The sequence below is a fragment of the Hipposideros armiger genome, unplaced genomic scaffold (assembly GCF_001890085.2).
Source record: "Hipposideros armiger isolate ML-2016 unplaced genomic scaffold, ASM189008v1 scaffold_177, whole genome shotgun sequence".
Classification (NCBI taxonomy): Eukaryota; Metazoa; Chordata; class Mammalia; order Chiroptera; family Hipposideridae; genus Hipposideros; species Hipposideros armiger.
The window spans coordinates 57,842-74,804 of NW_017731527.1; positions in this window are offsets into that span (position 1 = coordinate 57,842).

Consider the following 16,963-nt stretch of genomic DNA (forward strand, 5'->3'; position numbering starts at 1 on the left):
TTATTTTTATTTATTCTTATCCTGTATTGCTTATTTTTTTATTCTTATTCTTTAGTTCTCAGATTTCCTTTACAGTGAATTAATAATTTATTAACCTGTCTTAGATTTGTTGTAGAATGAGTGACTAATTTAAGTCTGCCAAATGAATGAATATGGGTTTTCCTCTCTGAGAATAACATAGGATGTTTAAGATATGACTGCAATTAATATATGTAATTGTGTCTCATATGATTTATGATTTTCTTGGCAACGTGAAGCAATCTTGCTTGTTGAGTATTAGGATATCACTAAATTCTATGTAGCAAAAATATATAGCTATATATTTCAAATAGTAACATGCATAAAAAATTACACGAAAAACAGTTATCTACACAAATTCTTAATCTCCAATTCCAGAAATTTTGAAAAAAATAATTCTCAGGGGTAAGCCATGCATTCGGCACTTCTCAGGAAATTCCCCTTGATTCTAATGCAGGTAATCCTGAAATACAACCTGATTAACACATATAGTGCATGTCTACTCTAGAAGGTACTTTTTTTTTATTCAGCCAACTAGTTTGAGTTGTGTTCTTGCAATTTACCATTTACTACGCAAACACATAAAACAGTAAGCATGTGCCTGACAGCTTGTAAAATGTATTTGAAATATACCTATTTAATAGAAAATGGTAATTTCTTGATTTTTCACCTTTAGTTGTATCCTTATTTGAGATCTTGAGTTTCTCTCATATTATTTAATGTTCCAGAACTGTGCTGTCCAATATGGTAGCTGTTCTGTTGCATGCTTGACATGTGACTATTCCAAACTGAGATGTGCTGTAAGGGTTAATGTATATTGTATATTAACAACAGTATAAAAAAGTAAATATATCATAAATATTTTTATATGGATTGAATGGTAAAATATATTTTGAGTATCTTAGATAAAATAAAATGCATTATTAAAATTAATTTTATCTATCTTTTTACTTTTTCTGATGTGGCTACTAGAAAATTTAAAAATAAATATGGGTCTCATATATATTTCTAATGAATAGTGATGTTCCAGACAATGATCAGTTTTTATTGTTTTAATATTTATTTCACGGAGCAGCACTTTTTTTTTTTTTTAACGGCTGAAGAATTCTGGTGATTCAGAGAATACCAGATCTTTGGACAGCCTGGAAATTTTAAATCATGATTATCTCCAATTATTTTCACTGTAGATCTACTTTGGTTATTACTCTGAATACCTGTGGAGTGCCACCTTCTAAAAAACAACTTTTTTCTTACAAACAATATTTTAGCATTATCTCTCTCAATTCAAATTTAATTTCATATTTTTTCATAATTTTTTTCTTAAATGGCAAGGAATACTTTATACAAACAAATAAGAATCCATAATAGCACTAGTGAGAACACACAGAGAAGTCAACATAATGTTGAGGAAGGGAAAAGCTACATATATTTGAAGCATGTAAAGGCCCATGGTCCTTCGATCATCAGAAAATAATTAGTACTATATATCAGAGCTGCTCCATAGATATTGAAAAGGAGGAAAGTGAAAATACACTTACGACCAATCATCAGCTGCACTGGCAAGTCTTATGAGAGCAACTAGATAATAATAAGGATGGGAGGGAAAGCTATAATATTAATTATTTTATAATATAAATGCATATTTTTCAATTATTTAAAAATAATCCTGTGTATAGAAAATCAGAAAGTTGTGTTTTTTTGTACCTTTTGAAAATTTAGATACTTTCTGTACAACTAGTTTTCTTTTCTCTTTTGTTATTTGTTGTATTGCCTCATACAGTGTTGATATTTTCTTCTTTTTTAAATGTATGTAAATTGTTCAGTTTTCTTTTCTTAAGTCATTCAAAATGAAATTTCAATTGAATACTAAAAATGAGTCACTATAAAGTATCTAATACCGACTTCCAATTTAGAAAATAAAATAAAGAACATAATAACTGATGATAAGAAATCTACAGTGCCTGCTTTTAACCTAAATAAGACTCCAAATAATTAAAAATTGCCTTCTATCAGTATAATGCAGTAAAGAAAAAAAAACAGTATTATCACAAAGATATGCTCAAATATTAATAAGCTACATTTTCCAGAGAAATATATTATTAACGTTCTCTGTTCATAGAAAAATCAAGCTAACAGTTTGTGCTCAGTTTACTCTGGGTTTTAATGTGACTAGATATTAAAGTACAATCATGATAAAAATCAGTATTGACCTAACATAATCATATATTGTTTAAATGAATTCGTCATTCCCCCATCAGGCAACTAATTTAAACTAATTGTTCAATTGGAATATCCTACTGATATTCCACAAAGGTCAAAGAAACTTTTGATCTCTTTGTAGTCGTCGGTTTATGTGTCTGCCTCCCCAATTAGGCTTAAGCACCTAGGCCGATGGTACATGGTAAAATATTTTATGGCATATGATACAGTCTCAATAAATTGTTGTTAAACAAATGAAGAAATGAAAGCATGGGTGGATAAAGAATGCCTTTGATAGCTCAGAGATATTCAGGTTCAAAGTCAAAGAAGAGCTGGTTTAGGTGACTTCTTGTTGGGTATTTGTTTGCTTATCAAGTGCTTCCAATAATTCAGTCTTGTAAATGATTTTCCTTAAGTGGACATCTGATGTTTTGGCCTGCTTAGCATTCACTTCTTTTTTTGTTTGTTTGTTTTAGAGGCATTTTATTTCCTATGAGATATACATTTTATTCATTTTCAATGAGGTTTAGTCTACCTCAACCCTATCTGGCTATAGAAATATGTACATGATCCCAGGTAGGTTAACCAGAAGACTCCTAGGCTGATTATCAGAGTTCTGACGAGGATTTTTCATCCAGAGCTTTAAGGAAATAACTTATCTTCTGTTTGCTATGTTTAAAGTCAGTTCTACTTTGTCCTTGAACATCCCTGGCATATGGACCAATATAATTTTTTATGCTTAAGCTAACTTGAGATAGGTTTCTGTCATTTTTAGCTAGAATGATCCTCTCTCATTCTTTGACCACACATGCTTTCTTGGATTATATAGTAGTACTTCATTCATAAACATTTTTGAAATCCTGCTGAGAGTTAAATATCTGGTTCTTTAGAAGGCACTAAGTATACTTACTTAAGTTATATTAGATCTCTTCCTTTGAAGAATGGAGGTTGAAGACATGCACAGACAAGATGGTGGGTGTAATGGAGGAAAATATAGAAAATGCCATGGAAACAGCAAGAAAATAGAGACTAACTTGGCTTGAGAGAAAGATCTTCAAGAGCATTTGAACTGTATTCTTTAAAAAGATGGTAAAGCAGTTCTTCCCTTCTGTTTTTTGGTTTTTGTTTTTTTCATTATTAAAGTTGCATATATTTTAAAAGGAATTAAAAAATGCTAGCTCACATCAACCATGTTTATTTATTTTTGGGGGGGATATTATTGTTATTGTTGTTTTTTAATTAAAGTTTATTGGGTGACAATGGTTAGTAAACTTACATAGGTTTCAAGTGTACAATTCTGGAATACATCATCTATATATCTGTGTGTTCACCACCCAGAGTCAGTTCTCCTTTCTTCACCATACATTTGGTCCCCTTTACCCTCATCTACCACGCCCCTCCCCCCTTACCCTCTGGTAACCACTAAACTAGTCTCTGTGTCTATGATTATTTGTTTATTTTTTTGTCTTGTTCCTTTGTTGTTTTCAGTTTTATATCAAACATATCAGTGAAATCATATGGTTCTCGACTTTTTCTGTCTGAACTTAATTCATTTAGCCTAATAATCTAAAAATCCATCCACATTGTCATAAATGGCATTATTTCATCTTTTCTTATGGCAGACTAGTATTCCATTGTGTATATATACCACAACTTCTTTATCCAATCATCTATCAAAAGATACTTTGGTTGTTTTTATGTCTTGGCCACTGTAAATAAAGCTGCAGTGAACATTGGAGTACATATATTTTTCTGGATAAATGTTTTCAGATATTTTGGAGAGGGATTGCTGGGACATATGGTAATTCTATTCTTAATTTTTTGAGGAAACTCCACACTGCCTTCCAAAGTGGCTGCACCAATCTGCATTCCCACCAACCATGTTTATTGAACTATGATCCATCTATTATCTCTTCTGTATATCTCTATTATGGAATAATAATAATTATTATTATTTGTAAAGATTTTATTGGGGAATTAGGGGAGGGGAACAGAGTTGGGGAATCAGGGAAGGGGAACAGACAAGCTATTGTCCTTTTTGTTCTTCAGTCTAGTTGTGGAGGATGTCGCTTCACTGGCCCATGTTGGTATTATCATTGCGCTCTTCCTGGGTGAGGCAGTCACTCACCGACCATTGCTCACGGTGGCTCACGGCAGCTCACGAAAGCCAGCTGCCGGTCAGCCCCATTGCAGCCTATGCCATTGCCGGTGACTCACGGCAGCCCAGCTCCGGGTCGAGCTATTGTTCACCATCTTAGCTGTAGAGGGCAATGTCACTGGCCCTCATGTGGGATCTGAACCAGGGCCCTGCTGCTCAGAGCTGGCGTCCTAAGCCAACTCTTAACCAATGAGCCATTCGGCTGGTCCTGGAATACTTTATATTTAAAAATTATATATGTGCGACTTCAGTATTGCTCAGGCATCCATAATGGAAAGGCCAGCTATTGAGAAGAGAACTGCATATCCTGCAGCCAATATTTTCCCTCTGTAACCTCAAAAATAACTCAAACAGCAGAGATGTTACTATTTGAATGCTGATATAGAAGCCAATTCAATTCCAAAACTCAATAGAGAAAGCAGGTTAAGCTTTTGCACAGCCAATGATTTTCTTAATTAATAATTGCCTTGCATTGTATCTTAGTTGGGCCGATGCAAAGAGAAGCCACTGAGGCCTTTGTTCTGTGTACTGTCTCCCAACACCTCAGGACATTCAGAAGGGCTCCCTCTGTGGAAGAGGGACAGGCCAAATTTATCACAGTAATACTCCACTCCGTCAGGATCAGACCAATGGTTTAATTGAAAACAATTACATAAATAAAAACAAAAGAAAAACATCATTCAGGTGACAATGAGTGTAAACAACACTAAAATGTTTTTTCCAATTAGAGAAACGTTATTATTTTGGATGCTGAGGGCATTTTCTCCAGATTTTAGTCCACATACACACGTGTGTTATGTGTGCTCATATACACCCACATTCACACAAACAAAGTCCCACATACCCCACTTCTTTCTATGTATGCTATACAGAATGAGTAATTAAGCTTTGTAATTATATATGTATAAGTAACTTCAATGCACAAGTGGTGGTTCTATAAAGAATCAGCTCTTAGCATTGTTTTGGAGGGGGTAGAACTGACATTTCAAATAATGCCATTTTCCTTAATCAAACTCAAAATTTCTTTCCATAGTACATACTTATATTGGCAAATCTTTGAATCTCAGAAAGGGTAACCAACATGTCTTCAAGGCACACTGCTTCTATGTGATGCAGGCAGTATTTCCATGCTTTCTATTATGCTGCAAGAGAGGTAAATAACACAGTCTAGTGCAAAGGACTTTGAATGCATGGGATTCTCATTTAGAGGACTATTTTTTATGTAATGATGGAAATAATTTATAATTACCAAACTAATTAGTTGTAGTTAATGAATGGTAACTATAAAAATACTTAGATTATTTTCATATTTTATATTATACCTGTTAAATTGTGCTAGTGCAATTATTTTACATTATAATTTCTTTCAGATAAAGTTTTTCAAATTAAATTTGAACTTTTGCTTCATTCTTTGGGGAATTTTGTGGTATTTGACCTTTAAAGCTAGAGAGACTTGCTTTGTTTGAGATGTCAAAAAAGCCATCATCTTCTAGGTAGTGTATAAATTCCTGAGTGGCAATTAAAAAAAAAAAAGGTTAAACATTTACTCTCCAGGAATTTTGCATTGTCAACATGTCACTAAATCTTTATCTAACTTCTTTAAAATATTTTATCTTTATTTGTTTAACTTAAAAGCTTTGATGAAAAAATTAATATATTCATTATTAGAAACATCCAGGACTTCTTAGTCAGTGGAAAAGGTAGCTGTGCATTTAAGAATGCAAAAAATGTATTGACTTCTAGGTAACTGAAAATAACAGAGAGAAGCTAATGCCTACAAGTTTACAAGAATCAGTTTTTGTGTACTGTGCTGCATGATACTCTCTAGAAAATTCATTGTTTAAAACATGATGTATCTTATCTATAAATACAGCTATGATCTTATATAGCCTGGTTAGCACACACGAAATGTACTTAATGCCTTTCATAAGACTCCATGATCTGCTCTTATTTTGCCATAGACCTCTAGTTCTTCATATTTTAATATTATATTAGCTATCACTTCAGCAGATCTATTTGCATTTTAATGAATGAAATAAATAAATTTCTTCATTACTTCTTACACCAACATCCATTTAATCAACTGCTTTGGGCAAGGGACCAAGAAGGTTGGAATTATACAAAGATAAATAAGACATCATCCAACTAGGGGAGACAGTTTTTTGACACAATAATTAAAATATGTCAAGATAAGGATAGATGCATGAATAGGCAGATTAGCGAGGTGATATTAGGCAAGCTGCACAGAGAAGATGATGCTTAATCTTAGACTTTTGGTTGAGAAATATGTGTTTATTGGGTAGAGATTGTAAAGGTGGGTGATCCAGGTAAAGGGAGTGAATTGTGAAAGGCATTAATACTTTTCTGTACATGGAGTTATACGAGTACATAGCATGTGAGAGCTGAGCTTTTGGATTTGTACTACAGCTGATAGGAAGAGGGCATGGGGTTTATTAATCAAAGGAATAGAATAATCGTACTTTTATTTTAGATAAATAAGTGGAAGCACTGTAATGAATGAATCAGTATAATAAAAACTAGAGACAAGAAAATTGTGGAAATATTGTAGGAGCAAAATCTTGAGTGCTCTCTGAATTAAAATGGTTGTCAAGCAGATGGAGAAGACAGATTGGAACTTACTGATACATAAAAAATACAGGCAGTGAACCTTAGTTATTGATTAGATGTTTGAGTTTTGGAAGATGAAGAGAGGGTAGGCTTGGGCTTTGGTGACTAGCTGTCTTAATTCTTACATTCATTCATTCAGCAAACATTTGTTAAGTAATACCATATGCCAGGTACCTGAGAAAGAGCTGAATAGGACTTAATTTCTTTGGGCCTCTTAGGAAAGGATAGCCACATAAACAATCTAAAGAAGAGGTGTGCTTAAAGTTTCAACAAAATTCATAGAAACTGTTCAGTCTGTTTAAATTTAGAGATGATTTTAATCTCTGAAATAAAATCTCATTTTACTTTTTTGTAACTCTGCTTTTTCTTTGGAGGATGTTTTTATTACTCAGAGTTTGTGTTTCTCCTGGTAATTTAGAGTAACAGTACACCATCATCACCATCCCGCTGGTTTCCTCAGTCCCAGAGCATTATTTATTCAATTAATTTACTAGGTCTGCTGTAACAAATTACCACAAACCAGTTGGCTTAAAACAACATAAATTTATTATCTTATAGTTTTGGAGGCTAGAACTCAGATTCAGGGTGTGGTATGAAGCTGACCAAGAAGGCCTCTTCCTGCCTCTGGGCCTATGGCTTCACTTTTCTTAGAGCATCTACTTGTAAATTCTCTCTGCTCCTTTGATATGCAAAAATTTAAAAAGCTTCTTGTTAATTGTATAACCTGGGAATGTTTTTCTTAAGGACCACCCCTTTGAAGGGTACTCATCAGGAAAGCAGTGCACCTTGTCTCCCAGTTTCGGTGAGAAGGTAGTAGACTAACTTCTAATAAAGTAGGAGCACACCCTAATGCAGTATAACCTTGTTTTAATTTGATTGTATCTGAAAAGTCCCTATTTCCAAATAAGGTTACATTCACAGGTACGAGAGGTTAGGATTTCAACATATATTTTGGAGAGCAGGGGCACAATTCAATCTACAACATTTACCAAAGAACTTAAATGTGCTCATGAGAAAATTATTCTTATTTAAAACTTCTCTTCATGACCTGGTTTAACAGTTACAAATGTTGCCTTAAAATCCTGGGCATGAGGGTCAGGTAGCAGCACATGTTTAAGACTACGTGCAAATATAGCAACTAATCTATTATCCCAGGTTTTCAGACTCAATGTTTCCCTCTAGTCCAACAGAGGCCTTCTGGGATTAAATTATTTTCATATCCTCTCCCTCCACTGATTTATTAATAGGGCAAGATTCTGGCAGATGTTGGGTCATCTGGCAGCTGTGCACTCTTGTCTGTCCCAGGTAATTCTTAAGGTTCTCAGACTGGCTCATGTCCCAAGTGATCCACAAAGGGCCATAAAACAGTACCCATAGGCCCTGGGTTTGGCACTGAATTTGCCCACTTCAGGAAATTACAGATTGCAGTTTTTGCTAAGCTGATTCAATATCTCCTCCCTAAAATCTCTCTCCCAGTCCTTACACATTTTTTAGTATTCACATTTGCTGGTATCACCACTGAACTTCTGGTAATTACACTGGCAAGGTTTCTACATTTTGTTTTTCTCTTGCCCTATTGGAAAGGATAAGAGTTTCATGTTCTTACTTATCCTAATTGTAGATCACTTTCCAGATTTGTTCAAGAGCTACCCCCAGCAGACATTCTCTGAAAATGACTATCCAGGGGGCCCATCTCTCACAGCAACTTCCACATTTTCCATCCTTATCACTCTCCTCTTTCCATCTCTCTGAGTGGCAGGTCACTGAACATAGGAGGTTGCGTAGGTCAACCATTCCTGCCGTTAGTCTAGTTTTCCTTGGGCAAACTCCCAGGATCTTCTGGATTGTTTTATTTTTACATTGTATATCCACATTTCTCAGATTACTAAACCTATGTATAGTTTTTGATATTTCATCGTATCAGATATTTTCCCTGAGTTTAGTGATGCTTCTAAGGTATGGAGGTAGGGTAATCTATGAAGTATAAAAGAATGAAGATAAGGTCGTTACAAACAATCTTGATTAATAAAATGTGATGCCATTGATTGGTACAGGGAATATGAGGAGGTTTGGAAATACATTAGTTGGCTTAGGTTACAAACATCTGAATAGAGAGAAATCTTTCCCAAAGTTTTCACCTCCCAATCACCTTAATGCCATCAACTCATCCACATTGTCACCCAAGTGAAGCTCTAATCTCACTAATAAAGAGAACACTCTCATTACGTGACTTCTTTGACTTAGGTCTTCTTCTTTCTATACTCTAGAATAGGGATCAGCATTTTATGATTTCTGGGCCCACTCAGACCACCAACTCTTTTTGTAAATAGGTTCTTACTGGAATATAGCCACACCCATTTATTTATGTCTTGTCTATGGCTACTTTTGCACTACATGGGCAGAGTGGAGTAGCTGCAACAAAGACCATTTGACTTGCAAACACTAAAATACTTACTTTCTGGTTTTTCACAGAAAAAGTGTGCTTGCACCTGCTCTAGATAAAGTAGAGGCAAATTACATGTGTCCACTTTCCTTTATTCACCCTGAACTCTTGATTTGGAATACTCTTTTGCTCTTTCTTAACCCAACCATCTAAATTTAACTGGCATAATTCTACTTAACTTTTAAGATTTGGGGAAAGGAAATATGGATACTTACCTTTCTTTTTCAGTATTGAAAATTGTTGAAACCTATGTAACTTTACCAACTATTGTCACCACAATAAACTTTAATTAAAAAAAATCTTTAAGCTTCCTCTTAAAACTTATATTTAAACTTAAATAATTACATGGGTATATTTGATCAGCAGCATAGATTAAATAGTATGAATGTAAAGAGTTATTGAAAGGGCTGAAAGAGTAAAAACAGATAATGGCTTTATGACTGATACTTTCTACCATGCTCTATCAGGTTTTACTCTTATCCCTTTGGCCAGATTCCCTCCCCCATGGGGAAGATCCCATAGCTCCATGACAAAATTTTTAATTATAAGAATAGATTCCTTGTTAGATATTAAATCCTCCCTTTAATCTAGATCAAAATGTTAATCTCACATCCAGTGCAAGCCTTCTCCTGTTCCCCTTTATCAAACCAATTAAAGGCTAAGGAATGGGAAAGGAAGTTATGGCCTATTCTTTCTCCTTGCTGCATTTCCTTCACATTCCTGAATCTTCTCTAGACTCCAAATTTGGGGAAATAGAGAATGACAAGATTAGATATTTTTATATTGTTAATGGTGTTTTTAACTCTCTTTTGGCTGACTCTTGTTGGACATTATGCCCTCTATTATGGAAAGCATCTAAATTATTTAATGGAGACACATTTGTGAGTTTTACAGAGACACCCTCTCATACTAAACTCTGTAAGACACCACTGTACTGGCTTTATGATTTCACCTCACCTCCCTATTATTAGGTAGACCCTACTATTTCTTCTGGTGTCACTTTTTCAGGAAAGCAGCTGTCTTGGATGTAATCTCCTATCAGCCCAACTACATACCCCTCTGTTTTCTGAGCCTTAAGGACCTCACACACAGTGTCAAATGGTGGACGTACAGCTTGATCAACTGTTCCTATTTTCACTCCTCACCATATAATCACTGACTTCTCCAAGCAACTTCCTGTATTCTTTTTTTTTTTCCAGAAGAGAGGAATGCATCAGATAGTTCATATATATTCCCAAACTTTAGGAGATGTATTTCAAGTTCTAAAAATTATCTCTCACTCACTTGAGATGCCTTCAACTTCTACTTTACAGAGAGAAAGGAGAAGAAATCAAAGAGGAGCAATCACCAATTCTACCTACTTTCTTTATCTATATATGACCTGTATTTCTTCCCTCTTTGTATCTTTATCTTTTCCTTTCTAAAGTCCATCCCTCCATCAGTACTCTGTATTTTCAAGGACTATGAACTATCCTTTATCTTTCCTCTTTTCATCATCAATTTATTTTTTCTATTTGTTCCTTCTCAAAATTATTTAACTTGCTTGAATTACTCACATTTTAAAAATAAAGCAAAACAAAACAATCTCTTTGAAATTACTTTACCACCCCTTTAAATATTCTTCTATCTATCCTCTTCAAGAAACAGAACTCTTGATAGAGTATGTTATTGTTATTTTCTCCATTTTTTACCTCAAGTTCACTGCAATATGTTGCTTAACTGAAATGCTAAAATCACTCCTTGTAATTGTAACCAGATGTTGAATTTGAAGAATCTTGCATAATGAATAAACTGAAGTGAGGTTCTAACCCAGTATTAACATTTTATAATTATTAGAAAAATGCTTAGATGACTTTTTAAAGCCCTCAGACACATAGATTTTACAAAAAGATTTGAATTTGAAGATTGGAGAAGATTTGAAGAGAAAGATCTATATGAACAGAATTGTCACATTGATATGATTACCACTCCCTGCACCCACCCAAAATAGAGAAAAAAAATTCCCACTTTCTTATCTCAAAAAAGAGATAAGAACTTGCAAGAGGCTATTAGAGAGTTTAATATGTGTCCACCTGGTTGGAAGTGGGTTGGACTTCTATTTAGTAAATATAAAGGGCAGAGAATGACTTTTAGCTGGTAGATCAGTCCAAGGATTTCCAAACTCTTAAAGATTGTTAGGGAACAGTACACATGTTTTTTCATGAATCAGTGATGGAAGAGAAAGAGAGAGAAACTGACTAAGAGAGAGAGAGAGAGAGAGAGAGAGAGAGAGAGAGAGAGAGAGAGAGAGACTTAGACTATCCTGTATTGAACTACTGGAGGAGAAAGCAGATAGCAGTAAAAAAGCTAATGTTATTAAGAAAATATCACTAAATTTTTAGGTAAACTGGAATATAAGACTAGATAAGCAAGAATTAACTGACTTGGGAGCACTTATTTGGAACATGAGCATTAACATTCTGGCAAGCACTCTGCAAGGCAGAAAAAAGATTCATGGCTAGAGTAGCTCGTAGAAGAAGAAAGAAAGTGGATGCTTTTACTGAGCAAAGGTAAAATGGTTGGGTTGCAATGTTAGATGGTAGAAGAAAGAATGAAATGGTTTAAAATTATGGGCAAGTTGAAATAATTATGTTACATGAGGCAACCAGAGCCAAAACACCCAGAGGACATAACTCTCACCAAGGCCAACAAAAATTTGCTGAATGCAAGGGTTACCAGCATCACTGGCTCAGTGGTTACTCTCGCATGCAGACCAAAGATGTCAGCAGGAGGAGCAGTTTCTAAACTAGAACTTGGCTTATTAAAAGGCACAATGGGAATGATGAGGTCCAAAAGCAACAGATATCAAGTGGCAGTGCTTAGCCACCAAAAAGCAGAGGTCCACATTTTCACAATGACTTGCATAATCAAGGGGGTAGCCAAGAGATCTTGAACCATACATAGTAGTACAGAAAGTTAATAGAACATGGCATCCCTAGAGATAAATAAAAGGACATCACCCAGGATTCTGGTTAGCATCTCCAATCAGAAAATATCAAGAAGGTAGGAGCAATAGGTTGAGGACAATTGCCCCAATATAAAGTCACAATTCCCTGCTCAGCTTCCATACCTCACCCTTTTAAGGTCTTTATCCCACTGACAAAAGAGACACCTTCATTTACAAGAAGGCTCCTGTAGCACCACAGTGGGGACACACTGCAAAGATTCCTTCAGCACTTCCCCAATAGAACTTAGGGAGTTTACTTATTAAATACTGAAGAAAGAGGAATATCCTAACACTTAGAGGACACTTAGATCCAGGGTCTTAGCTGACTCTGATACATAAAGATACAAAGCATCATCATAGCCTTCTACTATATTGGGGACATATGATGACCAGGTAATAAATGGATTTCTAACTCAAATTCAGCTTAGACTGGATTCAGTGTCAATAGACCCACCAATTCGCCATTTTGCCAGTAACTGAGTGTGTCACTGGAATGGCACACTTAATAATTGAATAATGCCCATGTTGGGTGCTTGGCTTGTAGGATAGAAATCAGACTGGAAGGGGAAGTGCAAACACCTCTGACACTGCACTCTGGTCTCTTTTCAAGAGAGAACCTGCGATGAGGAATGGCATTAGGCAGCATTCATCTGCAGGATTTGCCTTAGGTTGTTCACTGATGATTCCCTCTAAACTGCTGCTGGCTGATGACAGGACAGTGGAGATTCTAGAACTGGACCATCCTTACTCATTGGAGAGCTCATCTAATGGGCAATCCATGCTCTGGGCTTGCTGCAGCTCAGGTGAGACTTTATTAGAGTTGCATCACAGTTTTTAAGCTCCTACACAATCCTCTTTCCCCAACTGTTAGTTCTACAGCATGGCCTAAAAGATTTTCCTAACTACTGTAAATTTTTACAGGCATTTTCTCCAATAAATCTCTTGCACTTGTAACTCTGTCTTGGCATCTGCTTCCTTGAAGACTTGAGCTGAAACAAAATCCATAACTGTGCCTGAAAGACAATGATTTGGACATTTCCCCCATTGCCTTGTCAAGTGCAATTTTCCCTTTCATCTCCAGGAATTCAGAGCTATTATTCTTTTGAAGCCATAGGATAGAGCACTTTATTATCTTTGCACATTTTATTTTCTGCCTGGAATCCCTTTCCTCTTTACTTTTTCAGCTATATTTAGTTACTATGGCTCTCTAGGATGGGTTAGATGATTTTCAGGGTTCAGTAAAAAATAAATATATGGCATTTCTTATGCAAAATGTTTTCAGAATTGTAAGAAAGCTACAACAGAACATTAAAGCAGGTTTGAGCCCTGCTAAAATTAAGGTACTCTGCAAATTGCACAGGTCACATTCCCATGAAGTTGGCTCTGCCTTCTCATCTTTTGTGACTGAACTATAATGTTGCATAAAGGAAGTCTTGGCCAATCCTCTGTATACCAGGAGTGTGCAGGCTTGAGTTAACAACATTTTATTGTTGAGGGCCGGCCGAGTGGCTCAGTTGGTTAAGAGCTCGCTCAAGAGTTTGAGCTCTGAGCAACAGCGGTTCGAGTCCAGCCCGAGCTGAGCAGCCGCTGAGCTGCCAATAGGTAGCAGGATGGCTCAGCTAAAAAAAAAACAAACAAACAAACAAAAAAAACCCAACATTTTATTGTTGACTGATACCCAAGATTCACACTTTGTCTTGGTGGAGTCTTTCAAACATATCAAAGTAATCAAAGCAAAGTACAACTCATATTAAGTTTTTTAGTGAATTTGTTCTCTGTGTTTCAAAAACTGCATTTTCCAACTTCATGTAAAATTTATTTTTTAAAAAAATAGACCCAATATATTTTTTCCCACTCAGTTTTTCATCATCAAGTATTGCCTACTAACTGATTGCTCATTTACCATTCATCCCTTCCATGTGCACTTCTGACTTGTAGTGAGGACACATACAGATGGGTGTCACCTTTGTATTTTCCATGTCTTTTGTTCCAAGGGGATGAACTTCACTGACTTTTTTTTAGTTATTTTATAGGGGAATTGGGGGAGGGGAACAGCATTGCGGAATTGGGCAAGGGGGACAGACAAGTTGCTGTCCTTTTGTTCTTCAGTCTAGTTGTGGAGAACGTCACTTCACTGGCCCGTGTTGGTATTATCATTGTGCCCTTCCCGGGTGAGGTCGCTTATGGCAGTTCATGGCAGTTTATGGAAGCTCATGAAACCTCACACCAGCTATAGGCCAGTCCCACTGCAGCCTACGCAGTCGCTGGTGACTCTGGCAGCCCAGCTCCAAATGGAGCTGTTGTTCACCATCTTAGCTGTAGAGGGCGCAGAGTCACTGGCCCTAATGTGGGATCCAAACTGGGTCCCTGCTGCTCAGAGCTGGCGTCCCAAGCCGACTCCTAACCAACTCGCTACTTGGCCGGCCTGAACTTGATTGATTTAAGCAGTCATCGTAATTGTTTTGCACTGCGCTCTTCATAAATGTCTACTGAGATTGACAGTGCCCTTCACCTTCGCTTTGGCATTCTGTCCATCTCAAAAGCTCTTATTGTTAATAAAATGCAAGGTAATTAGTGGAATTGTTTTGGATGGTGCCTACATTCTTTATGTCTCCTGACAAGGTTGAAAACAAAATTGCCTTTGGTTTTGAGTGTTCATTCATATTTTAAGATTATAGAATCACCAACTTCAGTCTCCAAAATGTTAATGTTAATTCATGTTTTTTGTTGTTTTTTTTGGATTATATTTCTATATTTAGGCATATTTAAAAAGCATTTTAAATTATAAAAGTGATATGACTTTATTGTGATAAATATAGAATAAGACTACAAATAAGAATACAAATCAGTAATAATCATATTCTATAGATCTAATTACAGTTAATCATTTTTAACTAAATTATTGGAGTGACAATGGTTAGTAAAATTAGATAGATTTCAAGTGTACAATTCTGTAATACATCATCTATACAGTAAGTCCCTGACTTACGAACGAGTTCTGTTCCAGGAGAACGTTCGTAAATCGGATTCATTTGTTAAGTCTGACAAAATGAGTTTTATACACCTTTGACACAAATATACAATGTAAAGCATAAAAAAACTAAACACACACACACAAATACTGTAAATAAGCTATTTTTACTTTTACAGCTACCTTAAAATAGTGGTACAGTACAGTACAACAACTGGCATGTAGGGAATTGCGTGGAGTGAACTGACAAGAAGGGTTACTAACTGGAGGACGGAGGACAGGTGGGAGATGGTGGAATTGAAGGATCATCAGCAATAGGAGATGGAGGGCAAGGTCAAATTCGGCCCACACCTGATGTGACAACATCTGGCAGACATGTGAGCTACTTCCACAATTTGTTCGCATCTACGAATGTTCATAATGCGAGGTCCGTTCATATCTGTGAAAGTTCGCAACTCAAATGTTTGTAAGTTGGGGAATTACTGTATATCACATTGTGTGTTCACCACTCAGAGTCAGTTCTCCTTCCATCACCATATTTTTTACCCCTTTTACTCTCATCTATCACCCCCTTCCCTTCTGGTAACCACTAAATTGTTGTCTGTGTCTATGAGTTTTTGTTTCTTTATTTGTCTTGTTCCATTGTTGGTTTCAATTTTGTATCCCACATATCAGTGAAGTCATATGGTTCACCAGCTAATCATTCTTATACATTTTTTTCTTTGTTTATGTATATGTAATCTTGTTCAAAAAATGAATTCTCCTGACTTTAAGATGTACGGGGAGAAAAGATTGGATACGTTTGGTTCAAATCTCCTATACTTCTGAAAATCCAGTCATTCCCATGATTTCTGGGAATTCCCAGTCACCTCTAATTCTAAGCTTCTCTTTCCACTGAATTGGTTCTGGTTAATGATGTTGTATCTAGATAATCCAACCATATATTTTCACACAGTAATATAAGTTTAATAATAGCTGTCTTGGTGTAGAATTAACCCCTGGTCGTTTGTAGAATGTAAAAGCATTTATGAGACTCTACAAGAGTATCCAGAGAAAAGACTTCATTGAAAGTCAAAAAAGGAGAGAGACTTCTGTTTGGAACTGGCAGAAGTTTTGCCAAGGCAGTCTGAGAGGGACAGCTGCAGAGATAGAGGGATAAGAGAGAGATACTGGCGGAAGTTTGTCAGGGCAGAGTCAGATGGGGGACAGCTGCCGCGATGAGAAGGAGTGCTGGGGGTTTACATTTTTCCATGCAGGATGTAGGGTGCTTGTCAGCTTGCAGGGGGAGCTGCTGTTAACAATTGTCTTCTCCTGGGAGCTGTCCTGTTCCTATCTATGATGGATGTTAGTTTGTAGGGGGTTACTGTTGTAATTGGGAACCATTCTGTTCCCATCCATGATGGGTGTTTGTCAGTGTGCAGGGGGTTGCCATTGTGATTGGGAACTGTTCTGTTCCCACCTATAATGGATGCAAGGTGCTTGTCAGCTTGTAGGTGCAGTGCTGGCCAGGAGAATCAGAGCCCAGCAGTTAATGTTTAAGCTTGTTTTTGTTAGCTCACA